This window comes from Benincasa hispida, chromosome 9, assembly GCF_027475165.1.
Source record: "Benincasa hispida cultivar pf3 chromosome 9, pf3_genome.v1.1, whole genome shotgun sequence".
NCBI classification, from domain to species: Eukaryota; Viridiplantae; Streptophyta; class Magnoliopsida; order Cucurbitales; family Cucurbitaceae; genus Benincasa; species Benincasa hispida.
The window spans coordinates 38637839-38651104 of NC_143486.1; the positions used below are offsets into that span (position 1 = coordinate 38637839).

The 13266-nt window shown below is 37.1% G+C and overlaps 1 pseudogene across 1 annotated transcript; it reads right to left on the reverse strand.

Moving 5' to 3' along the window:
• Positions 1 to 6884: 6884 nt before the first annotated feature.
• LOC120086332 (chaperonin CPN60-2, mitochondrial-like) lies at positions 6885 to 12732 on the reverse strand (annotated as a pseudogene). The gene is made up of 19 exons (XR_016531850.1): positions 12553 to 12732; positions 12445 to 12469; positions 12127 to 12258; positions 11720 to 11879; positions 11321 to 11496; positions 11148 to 11243; positions 10618 to 10722; positions 10444 to 10530; positions 10271 to 10360; positions 10086 to 10166; positions 9917 to 9985; positions 9630 to 9707; positions 9430 to 9525; positions 8484 to 8583; positions 8123 to 8226; positions 7821 to 7926; positions 7400 to 7478; positions 7193 to 7312; positions 6885 to 7097 (listed from the first exon to the last, which is right to left on the reverse strand). The product of XR_016531850.1 is annotated as a chaperonin CPN60-2, mitochondrial-like (transcript).
• Positions 12733 to 13266: the final 534 nt, after the last annotated feature.

Consider the following 13266-nt stretch of genomic DNA (forward strand, 5'->3'; position numbering starts at 1 on the left):
CATCCAACGCATCCATCGCATCCATCGCATCCAATGCATCCAACGACCAGTGCCCTTAGATGTGCAACTTGAGGCTGTCACATGCGTTGTTCTAACCTCTTCAAGACCTTGGCTGCTACATGCACTACTAACCTCCCAAATAACCTTTCAAAGTCTAATGGCCAACACATGGCACACACTAACGCATTTTCAAATACTTAGTCATTTTTCTCCTTGGCTTCCAACGTATGGTTACTCTTGGCAATGCCTCTTGCCAATACTTCGGCCAATCATATGTCCAACCTTACAAACACATGGTTTCCTTTTCAACTTATGCGTTAATGTCTCCTAACTCTTAACGCATGGATCCTTTTGATCTTACACTTAGCCAAATTTCATAAAAAAGCTTAACTCAAAACTAGTCAAGGAAAATCTATTCAACACTTAGAAATTTCCTTCTCTTTAACATAGGATTTAACTTTCACTTATTTAATTTCCTTATCCACCTACGTAAGTAGGAAAAATGGAAATCTGGGTTTCAAATTTACTTCTCCTATAAGAAAATTTCGTCCTCGAAATTTACTCGAACTAACTCTGGTTTAAGGTTTCACGACCACTATTGTAACCTCTTATAAACTTGTCTATTACCACGTTTCCACTGTGCTACTTTGATATCAATTTTCTTAGTTTGTCCAACGATACCTCACCTAGCCATCTCTAAGCTAGATGTTCAACCAAACTATCTACAACATAATCATTTCTATCTCAAACACTAAATGAGAATAACTTAAATTCACACTTACCTTCCTCGGTAGATCTTCAGGTAGCATTGGAAGTTCTAGCTTCGGTTGCTTGCTAGGTCATGCCACTTCTGCCATTCCCCTTAGTTTACCTTGACTAATTTCTTAGGTTTCCTTCTAAACCTTTACTCTACCACACTTCCTTCTGGTTTTACTAAATTCAACCCTCAGGTATTCTAGAACTTTATGCTTTGATACCAAACTAGTATCAACTAACCCTTCAACTTTCCCAGAAACTTATAGTTTGATACTAAGCTGGTATAGACTAATTCCTCAATTTTCCCAGAAACTTATACTCTGATACCAAGTTGTCACACTCCGCCTCAGACTACCCTCTGAGCCTGAGAAGGGGCATGATTGCAGCAGTCATCAACCCTTTTGTTGACACTTACTGCCTAAAAACTCTTACGGAAATAACTCTGTTACCAATAAAAAAATTCAACAATCAACTGATTAAGTCAAGGAGGCAAACAACAATGGATTCAGTAGGCCCATTTCATTACAACAATGTAATGTTTATACAACTCCAAGACTTAACTACAAAGTTTACAACAACAACCAACTGTAAAACCCTTTAGAAGTGTAACTGTGGCATGTGGTAGACCTTGACCTTAGCAGCACCTTGGAACTCCTCACCTTCCGGTATCTGGGAAGAAAAACATGTAATAAATAGAATGAGCTTCACAAAGCTCAGTGAGTGGTACGCAACTTCTAGAGTCTATTTCAACTCATAAATAGCAGGCATATCATAGATACAAGGTTACAATCAAACCTTAGCATTGAACGAGTCTAGTCTCAACTTCTATCTACGCGCATGGTAGATAGTTAAACTGATAACTAACTAGAATGAGTATGTTGTCTACCTACACACAAGGTAGATAGATATCTGTTACTAAATACAACGCTTACATTTTACGTTTCCTTTGTTTCCTATGCGCACATGGCTCCCTGCTCATAGGCTCAGAAACTAGGCCCGTCGGCCCTCTGACCGTCCCATACGAGGATCCTCCCAAGGCTCAAGAACTAGACCTCTCGGTCACCTGACCATCCCGTGAGGTTTTGCTCACGGGCTCAGGAACTAGGTCTATTGACCCCCTGACCATCCCGATCACATGATCTCATTCTCATATTAGATACACATTCATAACATAAGCATATACAATTTACTCTAAAATATATGCTTTAAGACTTAAAGGAAAGTACCACTCACCTTGGTCGTTTAGGAACCTTTCTCTCTAGAAGTTCCTTGATCTTCTTGGGCTCCTCTTTCGAACCCTAAATTCAAGATTCAACTTAAAGCTCAGACTACTCATAGTTCTATGCTTTATCTCGAGTTACTTCCTACTACAAATATGCTTTAAAATGTCTCAGTAAGATTACCTCAAAATCTTAGCTCATAAGCCTCGTGGTTTGGCTGGAATCATCAAAATATTAAGACTGGCCCAGTTTACCCTACAGCTCGACCCCTCTGTCTTATCCTCGTTCTCCAGCACGATTCCTTGGAGATTCTTCTCCGGAAGCCCTACCCTGAAAACTAGACTCTCCTATCTTTCAGATGGCTTTGGAATTACTCCAAATGCATGAGAATTCTGGAAGAACTTTTCGTCCCAATTTGATGCTACTTCCTGTCCTTTCTGTCCGATAGCATCTCCCCTCTTGGAACCTCTTGACCAACGCATGGTCTTGCTACCAATGAATAGTCTCCTCCCAATACACTCTTCTTTATGTCCTTTGAAGAGAATTTGAGTTCTCATCTGAAGTCCTCGGCCCTATTTATAGGCATCTAAAAACTCTCCAAGGTCGACACCTTCTACTTGGTCGCATGTCCAAGTATTTCTTCTTCACACTATCAACGCAACCTTGCATCACCGCAACCCAAGGTGTCTTGCTCCCCTTTTACCAACGCATAACCCTTAACTTTGCATGTCTTCTTATGTATCCACTTCATTTGCTGAAGGCTTAAGATTTCTTCCCAACAAGCCACATGTACGGATGACGTCTTTGAATGCGTCCATCCTTCATATGCGTTTATCCTTCATATGCATTCATCCAACTTCATATACATTCAACTAGGATAATGACCAACACTTCTTCAATGCATACTACTTGCCTTGACCAACACTCGTTCAACGCATACTACTTGCCCTGTCCTATGCGCCCACATGCCTTCGTATGTCCAACGCGTAGCACATCACCAACGCATAGTACATCACCAACGCATAGTACATCACCAACGCATAACACATCACCAATGCCTAGTGCATCACTAACGCATAGCACATCACCAATGCATAGTGCATCACCAACTCATAGTATTGCACTACCGCATCCATCGCTTCCATCGTTGCTTACCATTGCATAGCACTGCCGCGTCCATCGTGTCCATCGCATCCATCGTGGCATACCATCGCATCACCGCATGCCCTTGCACCGCACGCCCTCGCATCATCGCAATCTACCAACGCATTCCTTTTACCGCATAGCATCGATGCGTCGCATCACCGTGTGATACCAACATATAGTGCTTGTCATATATCGTCGACGCATACCTTCGACCCACAACACATAGCACTGTCGCATGATGCCAACGCATAGCTGCTACCGCATACCGTCGATGCATGCCCCCATCACCGCATACGATCCATCACTGCATCCTTCATCGCCGCATGCCATCCATCACCGCATGCTACCAGTGCATCCCTTCAGCCGTAAACCATCGACCATATACTCTCGCGTCCAACGCATCCATCGTGCCTGCCTCCATTGCTGCATGCCTCTATCCATCGCATCCAACGCATCCAACATCCAGCACCCTTGGATGTGGAACTTGAGGCTGCTGCATGCGTTGTTCTAACCTCTTAAAGACCTTGGTTACTGCATGCACTACTAACCTCTCAAAAAACCTCTCAAAATCTAATGGCCAACGCATGGCATACACTAACACATTGTCAAATACTTAGTCATTTTTCTCCTTGGCTTCCAATGCATGGTTACTCTTAGCAAGCCTCTTGCCAATAATTCAGCCAATCATGCATCCAACCTTACAAACGCATGGTTGCCTTTTCAACTTATGCATTAATGTCTCCTAACTCTTAACGCATGGGTTCTTTTGACCTTACACTTAGCTAAATTTAATCAAAAATCTTAGCTTAAAACTACTCAAGGAAAATCTATTCAACACTTAGAAATTTCCTTCTCTTCAACATAGGATTTAATTTTCACTTAGTTAATTTCTTTAACCACCTGCTGAAGTAGGAAAAATGGAAATCCGGGTTTCACATTTAATGAACGCATTTTGATGTTGGATAGACGCATGCGCCAATTGGTGGTGTCCAGACATAGGTATATTGTGCCAATTGGATGGATGCAAATGAGGTTGGACGGATGCATTTGTGGTTGATGGACGCATTGAGGTAGGATGGGAGCATATGAGATTGGATGGACACATTCAAGGTCGTCATCCGGACATATGGCTTGTTGGGAAGAAATCTTAGGCCTTAAGCAAATGAGGTGGATGCACAAGAAGACATGCAAATTTAAGCATTAGGTGTTGGCTAAGGAAGAGAAAGACACCTTAGATTGCGATGACATGAAGGTTGCGTTGATAGTGTGGGGAAAAGACACTTGGACATGCGGCCAAGTAGGAGATGTCAACCTTGGAGAAGGATGAGATGCCTATAAAAGGAGCAGAACGCTTCACTTTAACCCATAAACCATTTAAGTCCATAAAGATCACAAAGAAAGGATTAAGTTGGAGACATTCATACGTTGAATGAAGAAAAAGAGGCGTTGAACGGATGAAAGTAAGAATAGAGGCACTGAAGGAAGCTGGATGTACGGACAGACACTTAGGCTAAATTCAAATGAGAAGTTATCTCAGACTACTCGTGCAAATCAGGTGATTTTTAGACCAAAAGTTTTTAAATTAAATGTAGATTTGGTGTAAGGATTGCCTTAATGAAATTCTAATTCTAAGGCTGTCAAATTCAAAGAAAACCGAGAGGTGCTCACCAGTGGAAAAACAGTTGGGCCAGGGGGAGTAACCTCGAGACTTCAAACTACCGCCAAAGAGTTTCAAGGCGAAACTCTAAGGTAATCTGGTTAAGACATTTTCACACATTTTTTAAGAAGGGAATGTCTTGAGATAAGGCCCGAAAGAGTGAGTAATCTAAACTTAAAATTAAATCTAAAATAGGGTCCAGCAGAAGAATAAGGGAAACCGGGTGAACTGGGAGGAAAAAGAAATCTCAGCAGGTCGTTGTAAGTGGTTTCTCCTTTTACTCTTTTAAGCATTTAGAATTAATATGTTGTAGTTTATATGAGATGAATATGAAATTGGGATGGTCAGGGGGTCTATGGACGTAGAATCGGAGCCCAAAATAAATCCTTACAGGATGGTCAGGGGATCAAGGAGTCTAGTTCCTGAGCCCGTGGGAAGGAAAAACCTTGAATGGGATAGTCAGAGGGCCGACGGGCCTAGCATCTGAGCCCATGAAAGGGAGAACTATGTGCACATAGGTTAATGAATATTTTTTAGATGTGAAATGTTAACTATCTACCATGTGTGTAGGTAGGATTGTGAAAAGCTTCATGGTATAATGGAGGTTTGCATTGGAACCTCGTGTTATAATACTTATGGTCTGTAAAAGATTTGTACTTATGATTCCACTCACTAAGCTTTGTAAAGCTCATGGTTTGTTTTATGTGTTTCTCTCGCAGGTAACAGAACAGTTCAGGTTGCAAAGTTGGTCAAGGTCTGCCACAAGTTTAGAAATAGTACTAAAAGAGATTTGTAGTCAAGGTAGTACCACACTAGTAAATGTAACTTGAATTTGTAAACTAGTTTCCTAAATAAAGCATGTAAGATTTTTCCGCTATTGTAGTAAATAAGATTTGAAAAGGAAACAAGTAAGGTAATGTCAATAGTTGTCATGAAAGAGTAGCATTAGTTAATATCACGCCTCTCATCGGGCTCAAGAATGTAGGCTCGGAGCGAGGTGTGACAGTTTGATAGTCCTTTATGGTAATTTGACATTAGTATAAACACTTTTAGTGTGAAAAAACAAATGAAGTTATACATATAAACACTTATGAAAAAATATAACCAAACGTGTAAGTGTTTAAACGTTTAATTTCTAAACAATTTTTAGGGTAAGTGTTTAAAAGAAAATGAATTTTTGGAGAACATTTCTTTTCATAGACAATCCAAACTCACCCATAGTTGAGATATAAAAGTCTAAAAATGAATATCTTTGTTTGCAACTTTTAATAACAAATTTGTGACCAAAAGGCATCCCAAGAATCTTATTTATGATAATCACATATATCATACTTCATTCATTTATGTCAATCTAAGCCTAATTTAAAATTAAAATAAAAGAATTATCATGTCAAAAGTTGATGATTCGTCACCACTGCTTGGCAAATGATGAGATTACTCTATATGTATAACTATCCCCATCCCTAATTAAAACAGCTCTCTTGTTAGTTACATGAATCAAATTAATCTACATTCACGTAGAGAGGAGAATATTAAACAGGATTAAACATACTTTAAATATCTATCTGACACTACATAGCTCAAACAAAATCATTGCAAATACAAATTTCTATAGTTCCATTTGAAAACTATTTGATTTTTTTTATTTTTGGTAATCATTTGATTTTTTAAAAAAAATTAAACCTATTTCATCTCCATTTCTTGCAATGATTTGCATCTCTGTTTAAGTACCATGGTTGAATTATTAACCAAATTCAAAACACAAAAACAACTTTTTGAAAGCTACTTTTTTTAACCATTGATGAAAGGACCATTGATGAAAGGGACAGTTGCAAATACAGACATTAGACCGAAAGTATTAGCAAATATAACATAATGTAAAAAAGATTGCAAATATAGCCAAAATTAAATAGATATTATTGATAGGAATCTATCAGTGATAAACCATATCACTGGTAAGAGTATCAACCATAGAAGTCTATCACGAATAGATTTGTCTATATTTGTAATTTTTTTTAAATGATGTTATACACTTGGTTATTATTCCTAAAAATGCTACCAATTGCAATTACTCTGGAAGAAAAGTAGATGACAAAGAAAGAAAATTAGAGATAGAAGTAGTATCCATAGACTTAATTTTTAAAAATAAAAATAAAAAACAAAATAGTTATTAAATGGAGCCTACCATTTTCCTAATTGAATTATTATACTATAGAAAATGAAAATGGCAAAGATACAAGGAGGAAACGTACTAAAAGTTTTCCTCACTAAAATTAATGATCTTCTGCCTCAACAAAACATGTCTTTACATGCAGTTCCTACAAAAATAAAAAAAAAATATAAAAAAAAAATCTTAAGAACGGAATCAATTTGCAATTAAATGATCAATTGTCAGCGGAATCAGGGTCAGAACATGATCGGCATTCAGGTTCAGTTTCAATAACCCATGCCTCCCATAGATGGTGTGGCTTCCTTCTCATCGTTGGGTTGTTCGACCACCACTGCTTCTGTTGTTGTCATTAGCGAAGATACACTGTACATTAAGAAACGTTGTGAGGGAAAAGCTTAATTATCGAAACTCGAAGAGACAGTGAACCTCATGTGATGCTAACGAAACTACCTCGCGGCATCTACTAGGGCGGTTCTGATAACTTTCAAGGGATCAATAATTCCAGCCTTGATCATGTCTACATATTCACCTAAACATAGATATGTAGGAAACTGGATAAGCAACAGCTGCAACAACTTGTAAAACTCCAATATATTGAAAGAAAAAGGATAATAGAGTTACAAGATAAACCAAGGATTTGAGATACTTGAACCCTTCCAATCTTTTGAGGTACTCTCCCGCCCTAATTCATACCGACAACCTTCCTTCTTCCCTACTCTCTATTTACAACCAACCTTCTCTAACAAACTCCAACACTAATTGCTAAAATGCTCTTGATACTCTAATTATTTTCCAATAGCATTTCTATCTGAAACCAAACAAATCGAAACCTTCATATTCATTTTGAATGTTGTGGCATCAAAATACAGACCTTTAGCTGCGTCATATCCAAGGTCGGGGTTGTCCTGTTCGAGTAGCTTGCCAGTCACTACTGCTCCTTCAACTCCGGCGTTAGAAGCAATTGTATAAATAGGCATCTGCAGATAAATCAGCCACAAATTGACCACTTGTAAAATATGATGGTAACACATTAATAAAGCGTAGTGAGTTTCAATATAAGGTGTTTATGCACATTATAATCCACTATCAATATGCTGAAATATGACAGTCCATTTGAATCATTCTTTAACCCTAATAGAACTAGTAGTTGAAAAGATGATAATTTTTTTTAACCTTTAGAGCATTTTGAATAATTTGAACACCAATTTTCTGATCGAAATTTGCTGTCTGCAACTTATCCAACTCCTTTGACGCATAGAGCAGAGCAACACCACCACCTGCCACGCAAACTCTTGAGTCATCACAAGTTCACTTTTGCAAATAGGACATAGCATAACGCTGCCAGTTTCAACTCCCACATCAACAGGATATGGACAATGATGTCTAAGGACTTGCATGGCTCAAATAAATGACAGTTATAACACATTGTTTATTGCTTCAAATTGTCAGCCATCCGAAACAAGAGAAATTAATCTGGGCGCTAGTTGACATTAGATAAAGGACTTGCACAGAAAGTTTAAGAAGATGGCATTACCAGCTACAATTCCCTCCTCCACAGCAGCTTTGGTAGCATTTAGCGCATCGGTAACTCTATCCTTCTTTTCCCCAACTTCAGCTTCACTAACCCCGCCAATCTATAAATATTTGAGGGTTGAGAGTTCGGCACCATTTATGTAATGTTTCACCAATTCAAAAACGTTTGTGCTAAATTTCACATATCATATACCAAACTATACAAAAAAAGATAAAGTGTTTGTGAACTCTATTTAAGGTAGCATAAATCTTCAAACCTATTTTATTATACAACTCCATCGAATGTTCCATGAAAAATCCAAGATTTAAGTTGGGTGTGGAGTGCTGGTTTGAGACAAGGAAATCGTTATTGTTTTCTTTTTTTTAATAGAAACTATGACTTTATTGCGAAAGAATGAAAGAATACATGGGCATAAAAAAAACAGCCCAACAAAATCGTTAATGCTTTTTTTGTTTTGTTTTCCTTCTTTTTCTTTCCCCGTATAGTGGATCATCCGACTTCAGAAACAAAATAGCTTTTAGATGAGGGGTAGAGAAACATTAGGAGAGTTAGGATTTAAGTATGTTCAACACTTTCGTGTGGGTGTCTGTTACCAAAGATTTTGTTAACCATCAGTTAGGCTTATTTTAATTGATTGGAGCCTCTTTTCTGTTTTTATTTCAAGTTTTCATTTGCATACTTTTGTGGTAGGGCTTTTCCTTTTGTCAGTCCTTTGTATTCTTTCTTTTCTTTTCTTCCTTTTTTTCCCCCTCCATCAAAACATGGTTTCCATAAAAAAATGAAGATAAAAACGATAAGATTACATGTATGTTCACAAATCTCTCTGAGTAAAGAAAAACAACATTGATGACCACTTGATCAACATTTGAACAAGTTAAATCACGTCCGAAAGTGCTCACAATGGGCCAAATATATATATATATATATAAATAACATAAAGACCTACCTTAAGAACGGCAACTCCGCCAGATAACTTTGCAAGCCGTTCTTGCAGTTTTTCTTTGTCATAGTCTGAAGTGCTCAACTCAATCAAGGATCTCAACTGCCATCGTCCAGTCATGAAATTATTTATATATTCACGAACCATGGAACCTAAGGAAGTCTAAGAGACCGCATGAAATTGTTAAAAAATGAAGAAAATGAAACCTGTTCGGACTGCTCTTCAATTGTCTTCTTGTCACCAGCCCCATCAAGAACCACAGTATCATCTTTTGACACTGTAACCTATGCCGAATGCACAACATTGATAACATTAGAAGTATAATATTGACGTGGAAAATAAGGTAAAGGGGGGAATATGTCTTTAAATTAACCACTAGAAAAAAGAAAACAGTAGAGGTTTTAGCATTTGATATGCAAAGTCTAGAACCCTCTCCTCGATATGATAACAGGTTAAGATCATGTTACGTACAGATGTTGATGCTATATTTCACCTGTTTGCATGAGCCCAGTGATTCAAAACTAACTTTTTCAAGGTTTAGACCAAGTTCCTCAGTTATGACCTGATATTCAAGGTAAAGAGAAAAAAAAAATAAAAATGAAATATGAGAACTAAAAAAACAAAGTAAAACTAAAAGAGCTGTAAATAGTCAGAAAGTCTACTTGGCCTCCTGTGAGAATTGCCAAATCCTGCATGCTAGCCTTCCTATTATCTCCGAACCCGGGGGCTTTAATTGCACAAACCTTCATTTTGTTTAAGTGATTAAAACCTTTTAGTTAGTATATCCAGTGTTACCACTAAAATTTAACACAAAATATCCACATGTAACTAAGAGCATTAATATTACCTTTATACCAGCACGTAATTTATTTAAAATAAGGGTAGCTAATGCCTCACTTTCCACATCCTCAGCAACAATAAGTAAAGGTCTTTGTTTCTATGACAAAAATAGAAAATCACTGTTATGTAGTGATGTTCAGAATACACTAGAGTCAATATCCCCTAAATAGGACAGGTTACCTTCAGTGACAACTCCAAGACTTTTACCACAGCATTTAAATTTGAGATTTTCTTCTCGTGAATTAAAATTAGTGGATCTTCCAATTCCTGGAAAACAAAACAACCTAGAAATCTGTCACAATTTATAATGCTGAACAAGACGTCAAAATCTGAGGTCACAAACCAAATCCTTACACATTATTGGTTTTTCTGGTTGGTAATAAAATAAGGAGATATATAACCCCTATCCAGCTTCATTCCCTCGACAATCTCCAAGTCGTTATCAAGTGTGTTACCATCCTGCAAAGAATTCAAGGGAGAGATCAAATAATCATACTAGATAGGAATTTTATGACCCAAAATCTGAATCAGGACTATGAACGTCAGATGATGCTATTCATGCATAGCTTCAGACTATAATTCTTAGAAATGAAAGACAGTGTTCGTGTGACAAAATGTCATGAAGTAGAAGGAAGAATAAGAAATGTACTGTCTCAATTATTCCAACTCTACGAAATGACATATTATACTTTTTTATAGGAAGAAATAAATTAATCAATTCAAACATCTAATAAGCCAAATCAATAAGAAAACAATGTGAAAGCTGGTGAACTAAACAAAAACCGATTGCGATCCTGGTTTTGGCCAAAGAGTCAAAGCCTATTCAAGACATGAGGGTATTCGCAAACAAATAGTGCATAAGAGAGCATATTGAATTAACTTACTGAAATGGTGATAACTCCTTCCTTGCCTACTTTTTCCATGGCCTTGGCTAATAGTTCACCAATCTTTCGTTCTCCATTTGCTGATATAGTTCCAACCTTAAAAAAATTAGAAAGTTAGTAACAACTTGGTTTTTTGACAAATAAATAAAAGACTTTCGATCATTGGTACAAACCTGGGCTATTTCTTCAGATGTACTTATCATCCGTGCTCTGCTCTTCAGGGTTGTAATAACAGAATCAATTGCCATAGTAATCCCACGTCTTAAGTCCATAGCATTCACTCCAGAAGCCACAGATTTGCATCCTTCAGTAAATATTGCACGAGTAAGAACCGTTGCACACGTTGTCCCTTAAATAAGGAAAGGAAAAAAAAAAAAGAGCTTTATATCAGTAACTCCACCTGTTCGAATAATTCAGACCATGTGAAAAACTATCTCCTCCTAAATAATTGAGCATTCTCGAGCCAAAAATCGTATTATAAGAATAACTGCAAAAAAGAGTCCCACCAAGAATATAAAAGATGCTTGAAGGAAAGAACAGAGTTTTCTGCATAAACATTTTCAAAGACTCACCATCTCCTGCCACATCATTAGTAGCATTTGCAACCTGCTTCACCAAACTAGCCCCGATATTTTTTACCTTATCTTTGAATTCGATGCTCTTTGCAACAGTAACACCATCTTTAGTCACTTTTGGGCCACCAAAACTTTGCTCTAAGACCACATTACGTCCCTTGAAAGAACAAATATGAAAGGACACTTCAGTCAGTGAACTATCTAAAAGGAACCTCTGATTGCGTGCATTACTATTATGAACTTCAATTGACTTAGTCTACACAATGATTGACTAAAAGTGATCGTCAGTCATTAAACACTAAAGTATGTAACAAAATTCATAAATGAAATGATGCATTTATATCATGTTCAAACACATAAGCCTAACAGAATCCATCAGAACAAAGAACAAAACATCAACTCACTTTCGGCCCCATTGTAACTTTCACAGCATCGACAAGCTCTTCAACACCCCTAAGCATCAAGGTACGCGCTTCAACCCCAAATTTAATGTCCTTCGCTGCATAATTCCTACTGCAGTTGAATCTAGAATTGATCTGAAATCCCACATTCGGGAAGGAAAATAAAAAGTTGCTACTATCAGAATCAGTCAACAAAATACGTTGAAGTTAATGAAAACAAAGAAGATCACATTGTATATAGTTACCACATGTCATTACTCGAAAATGCAAGTTAAAGCATGATCATATTAAAGAAAATGAATAAGAATAGCGGGAAAATACCTGGTGAGCAGAGTTTCTGGCCAACCTACACAAAGAAAAGAGGGGGAATGAATGAGAAACAAGCCAATGGGCAAGAATGAAATGAAAGGAGATGGTGAAAAGTAGTACCTGGATTTGGAGGCAAGGCCCGAGGCGAAGCGGTGCATAGTGGCAACGAAGTTGCAGAGGTTGAGATGGAGATGGAGAAGAAAGAAGTAGAAACGTTGAGAATGGCTGTCTGCAACTGCAACTGCAACTGCAACTGTAATAACAGAGAATAGGGTTTTAGTGTGGGATTTGGGAAAATGAAATCTCCATATATAGGATACTGAAATCGCTGACTCATTTTATGCTCCAATTCGGAATTTACGTTACAAAAGTGGTTAATTGCCAAATATCCCATACGAAAATGTTATCTCAATAGATATCTTACCTAACCATAATTTTTTGGATCGACTTGCATATAATGATTAAAATTATTTAAGTAATTAACGTTGGATCGTTCAATCTTATCAACTATAAATTCATAAGGTCTCTTTACTAGCTCATACTAACAATTATGGATCAATTTAGTTGAAATAAAATTTGAAACGTTCAAATTAATACTTGATATATTTGACATACTAAATGAAGAAGAACAAATTTATTGTATTTGATACATTAAAAATCAATTAAAATTAATGTATGAAGATATATATTAAATAAAATTATATATATATATCATACATTGATTTAATTTGACTTTGACCTATTAATCCTTGCCAATACCCTCATTTATATTTTGAGGATGATAGTGCCATCAACTTTAATTTGTCATCTAATATGATAAGATAACAACTTTGA